Below are 23,402 nucleotides of genomic sequence, written 5' to 3'. Positions count from 1 at the left end.
GTTATTATGTCAAAACATTCATATTCTACTCATAGAAAGATTCACTTGTACCCTTGCAAGATGAACCACAGAAGTGAACCCTCGAATCCCTCTCCCTCCACCGTCTCCCCCTCCCTCCTCCTCCCCATATCCTTAGGTTGTTGTTAGGTTATAGCTTTCATATAAAAAGGTTTAAATTAGTTTCATAATAGGGGTGTGTACACTGGATACTTTGTCTTCCATTCCTGTGATACTTTGCTAAGAAGAACATTTTCCAGCTCCATCCATGTGAACATGAAGGATGTCACAGTGATTTCTTTTGAGCGATGTTTATCTAGAGAGTATATTGAACATATTACCAGTTATGAAATGCTGTCAGCGAAAAAGCTGATTATTTGAAACATGCAAGAATTCTGCCATTAGGAGGTACTTCCACCAGGCTTTTCAAAAGGAAATACCAACATGGGCCATTTTACTATTACTGGCATGACATTTGGTTTGATATTTGAAACTTTTGGCTGGTCATTTCCCAAGGGCCTGTAGTGAAGGCTCAAGGGGCCTCTCTATACAGATGAACTGCAGCAAGGCAGACACCAGTGTATGTCTGACATGGATTCAGTTCTCTTTCCATAGTCAGCCTGTAGCATAATCACAGCTCATAAAATCCCATGTCCCTGAGGGTTTCCAGAGATCATAGGGAATAAAAGACAGAATAAGCACATGAGGGACATTGCGTATAAGTGGAAAGCAATGTGTAAATATCAAAATAAATCCAGAACAGGCAATCTGGCAATCCATATGAGAAGATTCAATTTATATTAGTAGTTTGCATACCTCTTGATTTTGCAAATCTACTTGTGAGAATTTATCCTTAGGTATATGGGAGGATCATAGGGCTTTGAAAATCTATGAGTATATGGGCATTTTCTAAAATGATGTTTATGCACCAAGAGGGGAATAGATAAATTAATTATTATATAATCACACAATGGAATATAATACAGCAATGAAAATGATATTGTAGAAGAATAATTAAGAACTAGGGAAATATTAATGTTCAGTATATATTATAAAGTGAACAGATAGGTTAAGAAACATGTACAATATTTTTGAATTTTTGTTTAAAAAATGCATGTGTGTTAGCACACGTACACATATGATGTCCTATATATTTAGGGAGAGAGAGAGACTTCTGTAGATGTTGAGCTTATGAAAAAAATAAATATTATTTTATTTAACTATGTGGTCTATATTTTCTATAATAAACATTTTTGAGACTAGGGATAATTCTAATTTTATTAGTTTTATTTAACTATTGTCTATATTTTCTATAATTAATATACACTATTTAGAAAACATTAAATTGTTAAAAAAAAAAAAAAGGAAATGAGTAACTGAAAATATAAATTAAAGGAATTTTTAAACCAAACCTTGAGATTTTAGGCACACCAAAAGGCAATATATGTTAGCTGAGCCTCTGTCCAGCAACTTAGTTACCACTTAAAGGCATTAGAAACATAGAGTCTAAAACATCACTGTCACATAACCATCTCAGATCCTGTTATCTCCTGGAACTGGGACTTTTTGATAAAGAAAGAATCACAAGGAGCTTGTCTTTGGGTTGAAGGAGAAGAAAATAGATGCCAGCTGGAGAAGGCATGTGTGTGTATCTGCTTCTTAAGAGAGGTACTCAAAGGCAGTTCATACATGAACATGCTTTCTGTTCAGGGGACTGGCAGTTTTTCCATTTTAAAAATTAGCCTCAAGAGGCAGCTTCAAAGAAACCAAAATGGCAAAAGATATAAGTATGATAGTTGCAGAATACTTAGCCTCTTCCTGAAATCAAGCAGAACCTGAGATTTTACCAGGCAACCGATTTTTATTTTTAAATCAAAATAATGCTTCACATTTAAGTAATTTTCCTCTATGAAAGATTTTCCATTTCTTTTATGTAAATAGAAAAGAGAACTTTCCAATCAGAGTTTATTTGAGGCATACATCAAATATCGAAATAGACCAAAAACATGTAATTTAACAAATACTCTGACTCAATTATGTTATTTCTTTCTAGGAGGCACAAAACACATTTTGATAAGATATGCACTCATTACAGGTGCACAGCAATCATTTAGTCATTTGCTCATTTAATGTGAATTACCACCTACAATGTGTTAAGTACCCTGAATAAAGAGATAAAGATTCACCTTGCCCTACAGACCCACAGTAAAGAGAACAAGTGGGGTAATTGAGAGAGAAGACATATTAAAGTATTCTTTGTAGGGCAGACAAAAAAATTTCATTTTCAACACGATGCAGTAAGTACTTTACTAAATTAATGCATAGCATGAATGCTATTGGTGACCAGGGTACAGCAATTACAAACTACCCAACAGGAGGAAGCATTAGGGAGTCTTCCAAGATCAGGAAAGACTTTTACTTAATCTCAAAAGGATGGAAAGTTAACCCAGTAGGTGAGTGGGGCACACATGTAAGGGCACAGAGATATGTCACCAAAGAAGTATAGACTGGATTCACATAAAATAAGAAACTATTAGAACAACATAATGATACTTGATGATTTCTGTCATTTCATTGAAATAGAATTTGATTATACATCAGCAGTTAGCAAGTTCATAAGGTTTAACTTGTAAGAATTCCCAACTGTGGTATATTAGATTATTGTTAAAATTTATTCTCTTGTACCCCCTCCCTTTTTGTGGGTGGTGCATACTTGCCCATCCCTTGATTCTGGGTTTGTCCACTGACTTGCATTAGACAGTGAGATGTCAGGAGACACAAAGCTTAAAAACACTTCAGAGGCTGGGCTTTCTCACTTGCACATCTGCTTATCCCAATAAGAAGAACTTTCTCTGTCTAGTTTACTGCTCTTGGGAGGAAAATGACAAAAATGAAAAGAGCACAGCTTCTCCACCCCAGTCCTCCTAGAATATCAGATCTGCCATCCTGTAGCTGATATTCAGACTTGTTATGACTGTATACCTCTGAGATTCTGTAGTTGCTTGTTTTACAGAGGTATTATGGTCATAGTTACTGGCACACCAATCAGAAATTTTTCCTGATACAATGTGCATAGTTCCCAACATAATTAACATTTCTAAAGTGAATAACTCATCACAACTCTGCATTATGTTACTGTGTGAGGCATGAATTTTAATTGGAGGAAGGTGATGTGGAGTTTGCTTGAAATGAAGATACCCAGATACCCAAAAGAAATGATGATGTTCCTAGACTTTGGGTGATATGAAAGTGAGAGGAGAAGATAAAAGAATGGATAGTGGGACTGAATACAATATTGACCTTCACATATTTTTTTTCAGGGCATATCTGCCACTCAATTACATGCTTGATTTGAAAGGGAGAAGAATTTCTTCTGGATCTTTGTAAACTTTAATCCTGCTCCTCCAAATATACTATATTTATGAACTGGACGACTTGATATTATAAAGATACCATTTCTCTCCAAATTTATTTACAGATTTAATGTAATCTCAGCCATTATGGAAATGTACAAACTGATCCTAAAATTTATATGAAAATTCAAGGCCAAGAATAGCCATGGAAATCTTGAAAAAGCATGCAATTGTGTGACATTGCCAGATATCAAGACTTATTATGAAGTTAAAGCAATTAAATCCATGTGATTATTTGAGTAAGGATGGACAAATAGACCAAAAGAACAAAATAAAGTCTGGAAACAGACCCCTCTGTATACAGTCACGTGATTTTTGACAAAATTAACTCTGCAGTGCAATGAAATAGTGATCTTTTCAGTAAATAATCTTTAATTATTTAAATATCCAAATGGAAAAAATAATGACTCTTTATACCTACCCTTACACCAACCAAAAATCAATTTCAGATAGATAGTAGATATAACTGTAAAAATAGAGCAAGTAAGAAAATAGAGGATACAATCTTTATGACATATGAGTAGGCAAAAAGTTCTTAAACAAGACCATATATAAAATAAATTATAATCTGGACTATAATTCTAATCCTCCAGTTTTGAAGTTATGCTACCAGTATCATTTTGGTGGAGGAAAGGGGAGGTAACATCAACCAGAAAGTATTATTCCACTTTAATGAATAAACACTAAAGTTTATTATTCCCACCTCAAGCCTCATTTTATAAAATCCCCAATCTCTGATAGAAAAGATCAAAATTTCCTTCACTAGTGGTGGAATAGTGAGCATTAAATGAATGGATTTTCTTTTTAATATAGATTTTCTTCACTCATACTATATAATTAACTGTAGGGAGCATTTCTAACGGGGTCATTTTTCCAATACAATTTTCTCCAGTATTAGTATGTTCATCACAGGGAAGCATCATAGAGCAAAGAGGTAATACTTCATACTTCCCCACTACACTCCTACAGTATCACATTAAAAGCTCTTTTAAATATAATGGTAAGTATCATAATAATACATTATGATATTCTATAGATTACTGACTACTTGATCAACCGGTAATGCCAAATCTCAAGTGTCAGGAGCCCTACTAAATGGAGGTCACTCTATAATGAAAATAACATTTTACATGATGATCAAAATCAGTGGGAAAGATTAATCCTTATAAGCTATTTCAATAGTACCCATCACATAAAATGAGGTAAATATATTCAATTCCAGGCATTTTAGGAGCTGAGAGGTTCTATAGGTAAGATTAACTTTCAAAACATCATGAAAACAAGCCAAATATAGGGTAGCCTGAGCAGTTGCCCTGTGTTCTTTTTCTGCTTTGTGATATTCATAAACACACAGGTGGCAGACCTCACCTGAAGTGCCCGGAGACTGCCAAAAAAGGCTACTCCTGAGTAAATGAAACTGTGATCTATTTTTTCCCCTGCAGATGTGTGTCAGGATGAATTTGTGCCCCCAAAGTGAGAAATCAGAGCATCAGCACTAGAAGTCATTCCATAGAGAGACATCAGCACACCCCACAGAGCATACCCCTTCCTTCCTAACAGGCACATTCACTGACATCACACAGCTTACCTTGCTCATTCCAAAGGAAGCCTGCAGAATAGGAAAGTTCTGATTGGAAAAGGCATACACACATATTTATATAGGAATCTTACAGCCTATCAGATGGGGTATTCAGATGCTGCCTACTAGGGTTAGGGTTAGGGTTAGAGTTAGAAAAGAAGGAGACATAATACCTGATGAGAGAAAAAAATATGTTATCAAAATTAGAGAAATATTGTCAAAGGTCAGTTTTTCCCAAAATAATTACCCCCCAAATTTGGCTTCTATACTTATAGATGCCATACAATGATAGCTTCTGCACTGCCCATCTGACTCATTCAGACCCTAGATTAAGTTAGTAAACCCTCTCTGGGTTTCTTTACCTAAAAAAAAAATCTATGTAAAGTATTTGGGTTTTGCTTGCTTCAAGGTCTCCAGAAAGTAAAGAATCTATGAACATTTTAAATTCAGCTGATTACTTTCTGTTCTGCCAGCTCACTGTATTATGCAATAGCATGCTAATACCCCAATGCACTTAACCTTGGTAAAGACTAACTGATCAACTTTAAAATGACTTCAACTTTTATTTTTAAAGTGCAGAAGTGCAAAATATCTGTGGCCATTGCTGAAAGAGCTTCCATAATTTATTTCTGTAGACCAGAACCAAAAGAATTTTCATTGAAAAATGAACCCCTTCTTAATCTAAAAATGACTTTTACCTTTAATAAGAGGAAAATCAGCCATTCATATGAGATTTATGCATTACTGGTTGTGTGTTAAATACACTAAGTAAGTTTATAATATTAATAATATATTTAGAGACTTTAGTACAATTAGAAGCACATGTCACCTCTCTTTTCCTTTAAGCATCTCCCATAACTCAACTCTCAAATGGACTCACAAAAAGGGAGGAAGACAATTTGTCAGTTCTGAGATATTTTTTATACAAATACTCTTGGGAAACAAAGACTGTATGAAGCTAACATGTCAATCTGTATGTATGTATAGAAGATGACTATGGATTTAGTAAAACACATTTAGATTCTGCCATTGCTAGTTATAAGAAGACATGAATGGAAAGTGTCTTTTTTGTTTTGTCTGATAAGTATAAGTTGTAGTGGTCATCAGGCTCCCAATCTCTTCTCCCAGTCATTGTTACCCTCCTTGCTTCTTCCCTTGATTAAATAAAGTTAGCTACACTCTGATGGGCCATGGAGATTAATTCAGGATATGTGCAGAATCCACCTGGTAAACCTGATAAAGGCAGCTTCCAAGAGTAGAAATGAAACAAAGGCATGAATAATAACATAAGGGGATTTGCAGAAATATATATATATATATATATATGTATATGGGCCACCATTTGATAGTGGCAGTAATTACTTAAGTAAATGTCAAAATACTTGAAAGAAACAAGAGGAGGACAAGACATGAATATTTAAAGCTGAAAAATACCATTCTATTGATGTGCCATTTGGAAAGAGATCTGCTTCATGATAGTTCAGGTAGTGTATTTTAGAAATGATGTATGTCCTGTCTGTCTTTACAATAGGCAAACTGGAACATAATTGATAAAAAATTCACATGCATTCTATCTAGTCCCTTGGTGTCTCATTACTCAAAGTACTTCTATTGACTAACAGAATCTCAGAACCTGATGATTTGTCCTTTGTTAAAAGTGGGGTGAAGTCCTCTACTATTATTGTATTGCAGTATCTCTCTCTCTTTCTCTCTGTAGGTCTACTAATACTTGCTTTATATATCTGAATGTTCTGGTGTTGGATGAATATATATTTAAAAGTGCTACATCTTTTTGTTTAATTGACCCCTTTATCATGATAATGACCTTTGTCTCTGTTTATAGTTTTTGACTCAAAGTCTATTTTATCCGTTATAAATAAGCTTAGCTATTCCTGCTCACTTTTGGCTTCCATTTGCATGAAATATCTTTTCCATTCCTTTGCTTTCAATCTATATTTCTCTTTAACAGTGAGATGAGTGTTTTGTAAGCAGAATATGGTTGAATATTATATTTTTATCAGTTTGGTCACTCTGTATCTTATGATTGGAGAATTTAATCCATTTACATTAAAAGTTATTAATGATGGATAAGAATTTACTCTTGCCATTTAGTAATTGTTTTCTGGTTGTTTTATAGATCCTTTGTTCCCTTCTTCCTCTTTTGTTGTTTATCTTTATGACTGGGTATAGAGAAAGGGAAAACTTGTTAACTGTTGATGGGATTGCAAACTAGTTTAACCATTATAGAAAACAGTATGGAGTTTCCACAAAAAGCTAAAAATAGAACTACCATATGATCCAGCAACCTCACTACTGGGTATATGTCCAAAAGAAATGCAATCAGTATGTTAAGGAGATATCTGAATTCCCATGTTTATTACAGCATTACTCACAATAGCCAATATATGAAATCAATCTAAGTGTCCAACAATAGATGAATGAGAAAGATATGGTTTGTATATACAATGGAATATCCAGTCATACAAAAGAATAAAATCCTGTCATTTGCAACAACATAGATGAACCTGGAGGAAATCATGTTAAATGAAATAAGACAGACACAGAAAGACAAATACTACATGATTTAGCTCATATGTAGAATCTGAAAAATAATTTGATATCATGGAAACAGAGTAGAGTAGTGCTCAACACTGGAGGGGAAAGGCGAATGGGAAGAGTTTGTTCAGTGGGCACAAAGTTACAATTATATAGGAGGAATAATCTGGTGTTCTCTTACACAGTAGGGTTACTGTGGCTAGCAGGAAAATATTTCATATTACAAAATACGTAGAAGAGAGGCTTTTAAATGTTCTCACCACAAAGAAATGATAAATTCATGAGGTGATAGATATACTACCTTGATTGAATCACATAGATATGTATCAAAATATCAAACTTTACCCCATATATATGTACAGTTGTAATGTATTAATTTAAAAACTAAATAAATAATGTTTCTAAGAATCTCAGACCCAAACTCAGACCTATCATTTGCATGAAATATCTTTTTCTTTTCCTTCATTTTCAATCTCTTTATATTTAACAGTAAGGTGAGTCTTTTTTAGGCAGCATATGGTTGAATCTTGTGTTTTTATCTATCCAGCCACCCTATATCTTTTGATTGGAGTATTTAATCCATTTATATTCAGTTATTGGCAGATAAGGATATACTCTTGCCATTTTATAATTGTTTTCTGGTTGTTTTATAGGTCCTTTGTTCCTTTCTTCCTCTTATGTTATTTATCTCTGTGGAAAAATCTGAGCCTGAATTTTAATAAGATCCCCAGGTGGTCTATGTGTATTAAAGTTTGAGATGCCCCATCTCAGAACATTTTAAAGGGACATTTTTTTCAGTGATAGGTTGTTCCAATATTCTATACTTAGATTACTTCACTGTACAGTAAAAGGATTGCAGTTGCCTCAGAGAATTATAACTACAAATAATTTTCTAACTTATCTTGTCTGTTCATGAATCATTGTGTAGGATCCTGAGCTGTCCAATCCTGGTAACTTATAAGAGAATCCCTGGAGAATATATATTCCCACAGAGGTTCACAGATGATGTCTCAAGAATAAAAGGCTGAAAATTATTAGTACATTAAGTATTAAATTCCTGCTGTATATAATAGTCACCAATATTTTTATTTCCTTAAAACATTTGTGTAGCATTTTCTCAGAATAGATGTAGATCCCAAGTACTACTGGGAAAGATATCAAAATATTTGCAATCTCTACGGAGACTGAATTAAGTCCGTACCAAGAAAAGTGCAATGTGCTCAGAATTTTTGACTATTAGATGTAGCAATCACTTTAGAAATAAACTAGCATACCACCACCCTGTTTTTACCATGCAGAAAGTAAAGCTTCACATTATGAAACGACATATTCAAGACTTCACAAATAATTGATGAGAGATATGGAATTATAGGTCCAGTGTTATGAATTGAATCAATGCTATTTCTCTGTTTAACGTGCATGTAATATGATCCATATGGTGATTAAGTCTTGCAAATTCAAAAAAAATAAAAAAAAACCTCAGCTTTTCTCATCTCCAACTGCATCATCCAGTGCATTCAATAATGCCTTTATCTGCTCATTGGAAATAGTTATTTTAAGTGAATTTCAAAAGCAGTATCCAAAAATAAAAAGGGGGTGTAGCCTTTAAAAAATAGAACTGTTTCAAAAGGAGCCAGGTGCCTATTTGAGTGGTTGGTGGATAATCTTAAGCATCTGATTGAAGTTAGCATTTATAACAATGACATGTACCCATGGAAGATTTTTGAAGAAGAGATGAGATGTTTTGAGTGAAGTGCTTTCTCAACTTGAGACCTGGAAAGTCACAATGAGGCCTGTTATTTTTTCCCCTGCCATTGCCAAGCAGAAAAGAGAACATAAAGTCTCTAACTTCCAGTCCTTTATGAGATCATACTAAATTTTCATCTTGAATGTTTTTACCACCCAAAGGGTCCCCAAATATCATTTACCATGCATGTGCATGTGTGGGTATTCACATAGGTCAAGTTATTTATTAAGGCCACTTAACTAATTAGCAGCAGAACTGTTTAAATCTCAAGTTGGATAATTTTAAGTTAAACCTTCCTCTGTTATGCATGATTCTTAAACTGCTGTACATGTATTCTTGAAGATGTTAGGCAGAGTACCAAGGGGTATGAAAAACCACATCACACCATGGTACATATTTCTGGCATGTTAATTTTACTTCACAGAATTTAACTTATCAGGTCATATTTGAAAGTCAATAAGTCAAAGTCAAAACCGCTTTCAAATATCAAACATATTTTAAAGCTGCCCAGATGATCTCTATCTTAATTTTGTTTTGTATAATGCCTTCGATGCTAACTTGCTAAAAAGCACACATTACCTAACAAATGCAAACAACGTAACCCAATCATATGGAATATTGTATTAAGAATTCTCAGTCCAATATTTATGAAGGCCAAACTATTCTTCAAACCAAATTCCAGGAGCTCAACACCTCACTTCCACTATCCATCGTTTTGCCCAGATTTCCCTTCTTTCCTCTCTCTCCCTTCTCATGCTTCAAAACCCTAGACAAATGCTCCATGAAAATATGTCTGACCCCAATCAGAATGACTAGTTCTCTTACCATCCCAGTACTGATTTGTGATGCAATTAGCATTTGTTGCACTATGATTTTCATTATAGGTGTTGGGCCTGCTTTTCCTACTAGAAGATAAAAACAACAGGAAGAAAAAGACAATGATGATAATGTTCACTGACCACTTATTTTTTGGCCAACTACTATGCTAAGTTCATGCCATATTTCATACTTTAATTCTCACAGCAACCCTACAAGGGAGATTCTATCTTTAAGTTCATTCTACCAATGTAGTTCCTGAGGCTTAGAGAGTTTAAATAACTCACTTAAGGTCTATTAAGTAAAGTGTTTCACTCTAATTCAGATCTGCTTTAGATCAGAGTCCAAATATTTAGCTACCATGCTATTCTGTGTAGTCAGAAACATGATGTAATCATTTGTATACCCATCATCATCTCCCAAGGTCTAGGATAATTCCTTAGTAATAGGAACTCCAAAAGGTTTATTAAATTGTAGCTTTTAAAAGGGATAAAATTTACTTCATCAAAACATAAAACACAACTTTTTTTCAAAGTCAAATTTATCAAATATGCCTTGTACTTCAAAATACAGTCTGAGTTATTCTGATTGTCATAAGAATGGCAGATGGATAAATTTTCTATAAACGTGTCTAATGGACACAGTGAATTCTGGTATGTACTGGGAAGGTCGAATCTTGGGAGAAACTATTAGATGGTTTTGTATAAATTCCTTTCCCATAGGACATATTTACATAGGAATTTAATTAAATAGACCAAAGAACCATGTGTATTTGTGAAGGACAAACAGCGAGGTCATCCTCTGTTTTGGAAACTCAATTATCCATGTTTGATGTTACTTTCATGAGTATAACAAGCTGACCCTAACTGGAATTTCTAGGATTTCTACACTGACATTTGAAACATGCTGGGAGTATATAGCATCTACCATCACTCTGAGGGAATCAACTGGAAGGAGAATTTACTAGATACTGGAAAGATCATGGGCCCTTCTACATGAGGAGTTTGAATAGTATATCTGTCATGTATAGACACAACAATGAATCACAAAACCTATCAGTGCCAGATGTGCTAACATAGGATGAGAGGTATAATTTCTACTGAATACTTCCAGGAGGAGGAAAGAAGGATTTTAGAATAAGTTTTAGGAGAAGATATTTATCTAAATTCAAGCTGCTTAATCTCTGTTCATGATGGCAAAAACCACCTGAAACAAGGGCAGATGTTTACTTTTATAGCTCCTCAGTACCCAGCAGCTAAATTCCCCTAAAACCACAGGAATAAACCCTCTGGGTTAGTGCTAATACAGTGGCCACTAGCCACATGAAACTGTTGAATATTTGAAACGTGGGTAGTCTGCATGGAGATGTGCTGTAAGTATAAAATACCAGATTCCAAAGACCTAGTATAAAACAATAAGGTAAAACATCTCAAAATATCTCATTAATAGTGTTTTACATTGATTACAGATTGAATAATATTTTGGCTATATTGTGCTAAATGAAAATATTATAAAATTACTTTACCTATTTCTTTTCTACTTTTTTTCACATAAATACTAGAAAATTTTAATTGTCTTGTGGGTTTACCATTATATTTCTAATGCACAGCTATGGACAAGATCAAAGAATCTGACTCTGGCATCATATTACTATGCTTTTTAAAAATTTTAATTTATTTATTTGTCTATTTATTTATTTAGAAACAGAGTCTTGCTCTGTCACCCAGGCTGAAGTTCAGTGACACAATTATAGCTCACTGCAGCCTCCAACTCCTGGGCTCAAGCTATCCTCTCACCTTAGTCTCCTGAGTAGCTGGGACTATAGGCATGCATCACCACACCCAGCTAATTTTTTAAATTTTTATCGTAGAGATGGGGTCTTGCTATGTTGCCAAAGCTTGTCTCAAATTCCTGGCCTCAAAAAATCTTCCTACCTCAGCTTCCTAAAGTTCTGGGATTACAGCAGTAAGCCACCATGCTTAGCCCCATATTGCCTGAATTTTAATCCTGGCTTTCTCACATATTAGCTGTGTGTCCTTGGGAAAATTACTGACCTTCTCTATGCCTAAAGTTGCCTCATCTTAAATGGCAATAATAACTCTACCTCTGAGGTTTCTGGGAGGATGAAATAAGATTGTGTGTGTAAACTGTTCCACTCTATACTTGTGAAGCAGTGAAAGCTCAGTAAAGGTTAGGAATTTTTAAGCTTTCAGGAGTAGCTTAGACACTGATTTACCTCCTACTATGAAATTTTCAGTAGTTTCCCTTTGCCCACAAGCCTCTAAGCAACTCAGCATGGCTAAGAGGAGAAACCCACAGAAGCTGGCCCTAGCCCAGCTCTCCAGTCTCCCATTCTACTATGGCCCACCTTGAAGTTACCCTCCTTCATTCCACTATAGCATCCTCAGAACAGCTTGTTCTCAGTTGCTTTTGCAGTTTTGACCTTGTTAGCTCTTCCTCGCAGTCTCCATCTTCTCTGCCTGCAAAACTCCTTCCAACATCTGGTGGGGGTGGGTCATTTCCTTTGAAAAGCTCCTCCTGATTCTTAGTTTCCCATTGCAGTACTGAAGATTTATACACTGTTCAAATGTAACCTGTACATATGCCTATTATTGTAAATGTCAAACAACATTCTAGTTAAATGTTCACCTATCAATCTCCTTCACTTGAGCATGATGTTCTTGAGGGTAACGGTATTCTCATTCTTTTGCATCTGCCCTGCACCTAGAACAATTCTTGGTTGACAATAAATACACAATAAAGATAGGCTGAACTCTTTATGCAAACATTAGCTGATCTCTTGGTGGAGTTAGTAATTCTCTGCTAGTATGATTTGTAGATCCCTGAAATTCCCTCTGCCCCCTAACATATCTCATTTTGCTATCAACATTTCTCAGCTATCATACTTCTTAGTGACTAATCTTAATCAATTCAACTTGAATAGAAGGGTTGTGTTTCCTCCAGTCTCAGGAAATTAACAGCAGATTACCTTTTCAATCCTCTCATTCTTAGGTCCACACAGCTAGAAGCAGAGGACATCAAGATGTCAGAGTTACAAAATAAAACTCAACAGTCCTTGAGTTGGCACTTGGAAGAAAAAGAGGCAGGAGAAGCCCCGCAATCCACACCAGACGGTGTTCTAAATGAGGTACCTTTCTTTTCTATGCCAAGCCACTGAAATGTGGAGGTTTGTTACTACAGCAGTACTTTGCATATCCTACCTAATAAACTACAGTAAATATAGTTATAGTTTTTCCCCATGACATTCTCTTTTAATTGCAACTGCTCCTTGGAAAAGGAGTAACACATAAAACTAATCCAACCTGATAATCACAGATTTTTTTTCCTTCTCAGAGAAATTTAAGAAACAGAAGAGTCTTAGAATTTAAGGGGGCTAAAAAGAAGATCTCTGAGGGGAGAGGGTTGGAAAGAGGGAATGGGTTGGTAGGTTGGGGTTGTAGAACATCAGAGACAATCTTCACCTAATTTGATGCTTTAAAATAATAATACCAAAAGAAAATAAATCATAAGCCAAAAAGAATTAATATGCATACACCAGGCTTACTCAGACATATGGTGTAACTTCTTTTTATTTTACTCTATGCTAGATAAAACTGAGCAATTGTATAAATAGATATGACTAGAGTCTTTACATCTAATAGCAGAACTCACTTTTATTTCTTTTTTTGGCTTCTTGATAAAGCTAAAGGATAAAGTCTTTTTTAGAAAGCATTTATTTTGTATCTTTTAGGCTGTTCTACTCTAAAATGTCATCAATATTCTTTAAGGTATCAAAACTAATTTTAGCAAAAAGCCCCAGGAGTTGACTGTTGCTGGTCTGATAATGGATATCAATTTTTCAAACTGAAAACAACTAAGAGCCTCTTTAAAAACCCATAAACCAAGCAGACTTTCCTCCTCAAACAATGGGCTTTATGCTTTTATCACTTCTCACAGTTGTATCTCTTGATATTAGCTATAAGGGTTATATCTGAACCATGGCAATGTTATAATCCCTTTCATCTGGGACTTCTCACATGCCTCAATTTGTGTAATCTACTGGCTAGAGGAGACTGTAACAACACAGCCAAGTCAAAGTTCAAATCTTGATTCCAACAAGCCATATTGACATATGTATGTATGTCAATTTACCAGATATCTTCATTTTCTATTATTCTGCTATATAGAAACTCTTTTCTCAAGATTATTGTGTAGTAACTAATTTGGCCTTGCCCAAAAAAGTCTGGGCTTTTCCTTGTTTCTGAAAGGTAATATCTGGGCCCTTGTAATATTATCTCTGATGGGAGTGTCTTTGTTTGCCTGGCACCTTGAATCATACTGGACAGTTTTAGCAAAGTGACTTAGGATGAGGCATGGTCACACTTGTAGTCTTAAGGTGGGGCTACCTATGCCAGAAAGGTCAGCAATGTGAGCTTTGAGTTATGTGATATCAGTTGACTCAGAGACTGAGATCATCCATGTGGGAAATCACCCAATCAATAATGTCTACGAAATGGAAACCCCAAAAAAACCCTGAACACTGAGGCTTGGGTGAGCTTCCTTGGTTGGCAATACTTGAGGTATACTGTCACACATTGATACTTAGAGAGTAATGTGTCCTAACTCCTCAGGAAGAGGACAATGGAAGCTTTATATTTGGAACTCGTCCAGGACTTGGCCCTATGTACTTTTTCCCTTGGCTGATTTTAATCTGAATTATTTCCCTGGATAAGCTATAACTGTGAGTATAATAGCTTTTGGTGAATTCTATGAGTTCTTTTAGTGAATTATCAAAAGTGACGAGTGTGGCCAGATGTCGTGACTCATACCCATAATCCTAGCACTCTGGGAAGCTGAGTCAGGTATATCTCTTGAGCTCAGGAGTTTGAGAGCAGCCTAAGCAAGAGGGAGACCCTGTCTCTACTATAAATAGAAAAATTAGCCAAGTGTTATGGTAGGTGCTTATAGTCCCAGCAACTGAGCAGGTTGAGACAAGAAGATCACTTTAGCCCAAGAGTTTGAGGTTTTGGGGAGCTATGACATCATGACAATTGGCCCAATATGACAGAGTGAGACTCTGTCTCAAAAAAATAAAAATTAATACCAAAAATTAAATTAAATTAAAAAATTGAGGAGTGTTTTGGGGAATTCACCAAACTTGCAGTTGGTGTCAGAAGTAATTTCATAGTTTATCCTAAACTCCTCACAGTGGAAAAATGTAGTTGGCAAAGGATTTGGAGGCAGAATAATCTAGGTTCAAGGGCAAACTCTGTGATTTACCAGCTGTGTGAACGTAGACAATTTATTTACACTCTTTGTGCTTCAATATTTTCATTGCGAAATGGAAATAATTCCATCTATATGCAAAAGGATTACTGAAAAAATTAAATAAGATAATATATGAATTGCTTAAAATTATATTGTTTGCATAAATGTTAGGTATACAGATGTTTCCTTTGAAATTACTCCATGTGAAAACATGTTCCCAAGAGTCTTCATTTGCCACTATACCAAAATTGGTTTTTCCTAAACACAAGTTTTTCAAATTATTAGTGTCACTGACAATATCTATAATCTCATCTTATTTCAAACTTATAATACACTTAGAAAAAAGTAATACTAATCATATACTTCAATGATAGTGTACAAAACCCCAGATATGATCTAGTAAAATTGGATATTCAGAATATAGACATTAGAGGGGAAACCACAAAGGTGTTAGTAATAATACCTTAAACTCGTGTAGTCTTCTCTAGATTTAAAATCTTTTCAAATGTTCATGTTTTTCCCAATGTCCCAACAATCTCCTACATTTGCCAGAATATTTACTATTACCTCAGTTTGCATCAACCTGCAATTGACAAGGTGTATATGGACCAAAGTTTCCTTTATTAATTGAAAAAACACTTATTGGGCAATAAATGTCTGTTATACAATGCACTATTGTAGTTGCACTATTTTACAGTGATAAGCAGACAAAATCTTTGCTCTCATGAAACTTACATTTAAGGATCTTGGCTTTGTAAGTTTTCCATGTAGATATCATGGAAGCATCCAAGACAGAACTTGAATGTGGCTTCTCTGAAAACTAATTTAGTACGTTTTCTTTTCTATCATTCAGCTTTAATGTGTAGTTAAAATAAAGTTTACCTCCCACACACTGATCAGATCATAGCTTTCATGTGTAGTTTAACTTACAAAATGTAATAATGTCTTCTAGAGTGATTTCTGAATATAAGCAAATAAGTAAAAGTGAATTTGTAATCACATTATATGGTAAATTTTAAAAATATAGGTTTTGAAACTAAGGAAAACACCTATTGTTTATGGTTGCGTGCACATGCATGTGTGTGTGTAGATAACCTCTCAGAGTTAGAAAGTTGATAAAAAGGGGGAAAAGGAAAAATAAAAATAAATATGAAGTTACTGCTCATTTGGAACTAAGTTAGGAACTTGGGAATTTGTGATATTAAACCATTCATTAATTTGTCACATGGCATCATGTGAGGCTTTGTGGGATGCAGAGATAATTAAGAAAATTAAGATCTCTGACATGAATAACAGTATAGTCTAGCCATAGGTGTATATTTTTCATATTATATATTCTTTATCTTTTCTAAAAAGAGATTTGGTGACTTCAACATATAGCAAAGTAAATAAGTATTAATTCACCCATTCAACATTTATGGAGCGTCTATTATGTACCAAGAATGATGATGGGTACTAAAAATACAATAGTATATGAGTCAAGAGCATCCTCTACCTTTCTGAGTCTCATAACATAAGCTGGTAAGATAGAAAATGCCATCCAAAGGGACATAGAGTGCAGGAATGAAGCAGATGAATGAGTTGAGGGTTGCAGCAATTGTGAGGTTCATGGCTTTTGTTCACAAGGATTTAGTAGGTTTTAAGGAATGGAAGGTATGAACATACTTATGGTTATGTAATTGGAGAATGGAGACTGTACTAATCAAAAATTCAGAGAGGGGACCAATTGAGAGGCCATGACAGTGGTCCCAGTCACAAAAAATACCATGGTCTGAGCCAGGATAGTTCTATGTATGGAGAGAAGATAAACTTAAGAGACATGTAAGCAGAAAAATACACAGGACTTGAAAATTAATAGGATATAAATCATGGCCTGTACAGTTATGTAGGTCATAGCTCATTTAGCAAGATATAAAACCCTGGGAGAGAAATATTTGTGTGTTCAAATTTGATAACTTAGATTTAGATTTAAATTTGAGACATCCATGGAAAGACAGAGAAATGATCAAATGACTAGTGAAAGTATACTAATATATAGCTCATATGAGAAGCATTGCATCTTTGTCAAACTACCCAAAGAAACTATTGTATCTTATGCAAACTAAAGTGCTCCATATTCTTTTATCATTTGAATGGTTTGTGTGCCACCCTCTTTTGGATTTTACAATTGATATGAATAATTTACCTAAGTTGATAAGGCAGTAGAAATATGCTTTTAATGCATATTTACTACTTCCCTTTTGTGAGTGTCAAAAGACTTAATATCTTCTATAGTCTCAATCAGTCCCAACCTAATGTTGCCTACTTTTGGATGTTCAATGTATCACAGCCCAGCTAAGAGAGAACATTTTAAGGGGCATCATCTCCAAACATTTAAAAATACTCTATATCCTTGATTTTCCATAAAAGGGTATTCTGAGTTCATTTTGAGTTCATTTGCCCCAGAGAGATCAACATCTGGGTACCAGGAAGAAAAAATGTATTGTATGATTTTACAAGAGAACTCAAAGCAGAGCAAAATAACATAGGAGCTTTAAACCATGACATAAGGCAGGAAAAAGTACCTTTTTCTCCAAAGTCCAAGTATTCAGGGGTTTTCTCTTACTTGCCCTAACGTGTATTTATTAATCTTTTTATTTATTTCTTCCAGTAACTTCTGGTGTACTATGCCATATTTTGTCACAATAAGCAATGCTCTCAACTATTACTCCATTTTTAGAAGTATTTATTTTTTCTTCCTTCTCTTCTGCTCCAGCTTTATAGAATTGGCATCAAAATATTAAAGCCTAGATCAAGGTTCAACAAACCACAGCCTATCAGCAAAATCGAGCTCATTTTCTGATATTTTGATTCAACTCTATTGGAACAACCATTATCATTTGTTTAAGGTCTATGAGTGTTTCAGCACTGTAACACTAGAGTTTAATAGTTGTGACCGAGGCTGTATGGCCGACAAATCCTAAAATATTTACAATCTGGCACTGTATATTAAAAAAAATGTCATCCTTTGGTCTGAATGATCTCTCTTGACTGTATATGTCAATCACCAATTATCTAAAAATAAATTCCAACATTCTTCCAAGGGAACACCAAAGAATATAGAGAGACAGGCTATCCCATAGTTCAGCTAGATTTCCATGAATCTTTCATCAATATCAAGGAATGAGACAATATAAAAAATGTTTAAACCTTCAAGGTTTTTCCAAAAACTCTTCTTTAACTTTTTATTGTTATGAGTCCTAGCATCATAACTTACTATTTATCATGGGCATCATAATATTGAATTACAACTTTTCAAAGGCTGTTGTATTTATACATATATATGCAGTAGATTGATTCTATTAAAAGTTATTGTTCTTCATACGCAATCCCCCTTGTGTTCATGCCTTTTACCATATGACTTTGCAGCTTCTCTCAGTAGGGAAACATTGTGTTCTCCCACCTCTTTTCTCAGTGTCTGCCTGGGACATGCTTTAGCCAGTAGAATGTGGTGAAGGTGATGATATGCCATTTTTGAGCTTCTTCAGAGGCCCCCTTGCATCTCTTCCCCCACCACAGAAACACACCCAGGAGAATGAAAGACACATGTAGCGTATCTGAATTGTTCCATTTATCCAAGCCACAGCCAGCCAAGATCAACCAAGAGTATGCAATATCTATGCTTTTGAGTCAGTCGAGCTATGAACAACAGAGCCACTTCAACCAGGCACTCCAGATGTGGAAACAAGAAACACTTGTTGTTTTGTGCTACTGATAGGTTTTCTGTCATAAGGCGCTACTGTGGCAATAGATAGCTGGCTTATAATATATTAAAATTAATCATTTATTATGTTGTATCAGTCCATCTTTTCAAAGATTAATTAACAATGTAATAAAATACAACAAAATTGATATTGAGAAATTTGAGACACTTATAAAACTTAATCCCATGAGTTCAAGTAGAAATGAATTGGTCCACAAGGCCAACTCAGAATACACTAGCATTTTTTTTAGCATGTTTGGATTATGACACATTTCATTTGAACTTTTGTAATCACATAATATTTAAATATCCTAAACTCCCTGTACAAGTAATTCCTAAACACTTTTGGACCTATCCCAGAAGTTTAAATCCCTACATAAAACAAATATGAGACTTTAGCAAGTTGTAGCTATAGAATACTTTGACGGAATCATTCAACATTTTGCAGAGATTTTAGCCTCCCCACCCCTTTTGTCAAGCATGGAACAAAATTTATTGAGGAAATGAAGGACAAGTTTATAGAGCAAGAGCAAGATACAGGTTTTACAGAGCAAGATGTATTCACCATAGTCAGCAAACGGGCCTCCTTTGTTGTGACAAAGAAAAAGGCCTATTTTAGCCCCTTAATGTTTCATTCTGTGTAAATGTATAGGCCCTATATACCAGGAATAATCAGTCACTTTTTCTGTATAACTTGGTGAATAGGGTATAATAAGATCCCCAAATGTTAAATGTAGGTTTGCCCAAATCTAAACAGACCTACTGCATGTTGGGATTCCCACTTGAGTCTAGAAGGAGATAGGAGCAAATAATTTATTTTTAATAGCTTGGTGGTTATTGTGGTTTTGACCTTATGCTTCCCGATAATTTAACTGATTTGGATGCTACTCTTGCTTGGTGTCAGGTAAGAGACTCTTATCCTACATGTTAATTAGTGTGTGTGTTCAAGTAAGGGCAGTGCCAGTACCTGAGAGCCACAGAGTTTCACCATGGAGGCCTTATGATAGTATTTCTGTGAATGGCCACTTCTCTCCTGGAGGCAGTTGTCTCCATCTTTAATCTGTTTTGCGGAAGGCTTAATCCATGTTCCCTTTGCAGGATCCAACATTCTAAACAATTTCTTATTTCATCTGTATTTCCCCCCTGCTTTCCCTCCCTTTTCTCTCTTACCAATCTTTTAAATTTGATAAAGAAGCTGGAGAACTGCTTTTTCTGTCTGGGTATTTTAAAATAAAAGCTCATTTAGCTAAACTTCTCTTATGAAAGGTCCCAATTTTGAATCACTTTTCATTGAATGGATGGGAAAGAGAGGGAATCCCTTGCCCATCCTCATATACCTTCATACACTTTCAAGTCAAAATTCTAAAGGTTCCAGACAGGAAAAAAGTAGTTGGTTTTTTTCCAAGGTTTAAAAAAAGTTAGATCTGGGCTTCATGCCAGTGTCTCCTTCTTTATCTTAGTTGGCTCTGTCCAAAGGTCATCTTTTCCCAAACAAAATTTTGTCTGTAAATATCACTTATTTAATACTTTAGTTTTATTGTCTTGAGACAGTTTTAAATCAGGATGCTTAGGAACCTTGGCTCATCCTGGACATAATTATGAATACAGTTTCCAGCTTCTCAGACATTCTTGGTTCTGTATTTCACTGGCTTCATGCATATATCTTGAGCAGAACTTTTGAAAAGAAATTGCTTCTTCTTAAATTTTACCATTGGAAGTTTCATATATCATTTTTTTATTTTCCACTAAAAATGTGTCTAGTTCACATGGAAAATTATTTCTGAGGCCAAATTTCTCTATGTCATTAAAACCTTATCTGGATGCCCAAGTCACAGCTCCAAGTTCATAATACTTTTTCAGAAAAGGAGTTAAACAAAACACGGATTAGTCATTAGTATTACACATAATAAATTTATCATAAGCCAGATGCAGTGGCTCACACCTGTAATCCTAGCACTCTGGGAGGCCAAGGCAGGTGGATCACCTGAATTCACAGGGTTGAGACAAGCGTAAGCCAAAGCAAGACCTCGTCTCTAAAAATAGCTGGGTGTTGTGGTGGGTGCTTGTAGTCCCAGCTACTTTGGAAGCTGAGGCAAGAGAATCGCTTGAGCCCAAGAGTTTGAGGTTGCTGTGAGTTATGATGCAGGGGCATCAAAGTGAGACTCTGTCTCAAATAAATGAATAAATAAATAAATTTATCATAGCTTAAAGTAATCACAATGCTTTCCTTTTTTTTCCCTTTGAGGTCTTCCTCCTGGGTTAGTGAGAATAAGCAAGCAAATCTCAGCTCCTTTTTTCCCTCCTTACATTTAAATCCAGTTTTGCCTAATAAATAGCCTTTCATCAATCTGCACATGCTTGGTGGGGAGGTGGCTCACTGTTTCAAATCCTGCTGAAAATGCCAAGCTTGGTTAGAGCCAATAAAAGAAATCAAGGGAATGTAGTCTGACCTAATTTGGGATTGTAATTCATTTTCAATCACAATGACAAGAAATTCAGAGTTAAGAGAGTGGTATACCTTCTCTTCTGGAATAATTCCTCCTTCATTCCCTAGCAGAGAAGCATTTATTCTAATGGGAAAAAATGGTTGATTCATCAACCTAGCCTTCCGGTATGAGCATTTCTTCATGCAGTATCTTCCCTCAATAACTTTGATCATTAGGATTTCAGGTCTTTGCATCAATTCTACTTCTGACACCAATTGACATTAACATCCTCACAGGACAATAATATGAATGATATAAAGACACCAACAAATCCAATTAAGTGATATAAAGTTTATTTTATCAGAAAGAATATGATGATCTAGCCCTTTAGAAATAACTTTACAAAGAAAGAGATAGTAGGAGATACTCCCTCATATGCAGGAAGAATCTTCCTTCCTTCCTAAAAATTTCTCCAACAATTCAGAACTTCATATGAAAGTCTACATAAAGAGAGTGAAGATTCCACCAGATGTTAGAAGCTCATAACCTCTTGTTCTTAGAGAGTCTTTCCCAACGCCTGCAGCTCCCAGCTACTCTGGATAGAGTTTTCATCTTGTCATATCTGAGAATAAGAAACTTGTACAAAACATTTCCTGTTTATTCTTCAATGTTGACTGTGATACCAGCCTTTAGGTCTAGGTATATTTTTGAAGGAGTGTGCAAGATCACCGAGGTATGTGCACCATTTAGAATGAAAATAACATAAGGCCTGGGGCAGAGCTGGAAGGAATATCAGCACATAGGATTGCTATGAATAGAGGAAGAAGAGTCTACAGAGGAGATTGAGAAGGACTCAACAAGTGGCAGAAAAAAAAGCAGGAGCATGGTGGGGAGGTGTCCCAGGACTCAAGAGAAAATAACATTTTGAGAAAGATGAAGTGATGAACTGAGTCAAATATCACCAAAAGGTCGAGTAAAAGACAAGAACTAAAAATAGTTCACTAGATTAATGGAATAGAGGTTATTAGCACAGACACAGTGATGTAGTTCATTAGAGTGATGAAAAAGGAGCTAGATTGACTAGTCTGAATATGGAGAAAGGTGAAGAAATGAAATATTTACTATGGACGTCACATCTTCATAACATCCTGCCTGGGAGCAGGGATTAGAAAGAGAGCCAGAATTTGAAAGACCAATCCGTGAAAGCAGGGGGCAGGGAGAAAGGTAATGGCTTCTCTTCAGGTAAGTGGTTTGGACCTTATAGCAAGCCTCCCTAGCAAACATTTTTGTGGGTATATAGCTGTATGCCCTTATTAAAGAGTGGGAGGACATTCTTTGGGGTCTTGATTTTTCTTCACAGAAGAGAAGAAATGGTCACAGTATTCTGACTCATTTCAGTGAACAAGGAGTATACAATATGGAATCTGACTACATTTAAAATATGCTGAAAAGTTATTTCAAGAATCGGAAGTTACTAATCGCACTTCAGAAGAACAGGTGGAGGAGGGATGCCAAAATAAGTTCCTTTGAGAGTATTTAGAAGCACTATAAAAACTATTTTTATTTTATGTGCGTACCATTCTTTAGACTGAATGAGGCAGGGACCTGGGCAGCGCCTGTGGCTCAGTGAGTAGGGTACCGGCCCCATATACTGAGGGTGGCAGGTTCAAACCTAGCCCCGGCCAAATTACAACAACAACAAAAAAATAACCAGGTGTTGTGGTGGGCACCTGTAGTCCCAGCTACTCGGGAGGCTGAGGCAAGAGAATCTCCTAAGCCCAGGAGTTGGAGGTTGCTGTGAGCTGTGTGATGTCACAGCACTTGACTAAGAGCGATAAAGTGAGACTCTGTCTCTACA

Source organism: Otolemur garnettii, unplaced genomic scaffold (genome assembly GCF_000181295.1).
Source record: "Otolemur garnettii isolate 467f Iridium unplaced genomic scaffold, OtoGar3 scaffold00051, whole genome shotgun sequence".
In the NCBI taxonomy this organism is placed as follows: domain Eukaryota; kingdom Metazoa; phylum Chordata; class Mammalia; order Primates; family Galagidae; genus Otolemur; species Otolemur garnettii.
This window is presented reverse-complemented; position numbering follows the sequence as displayed.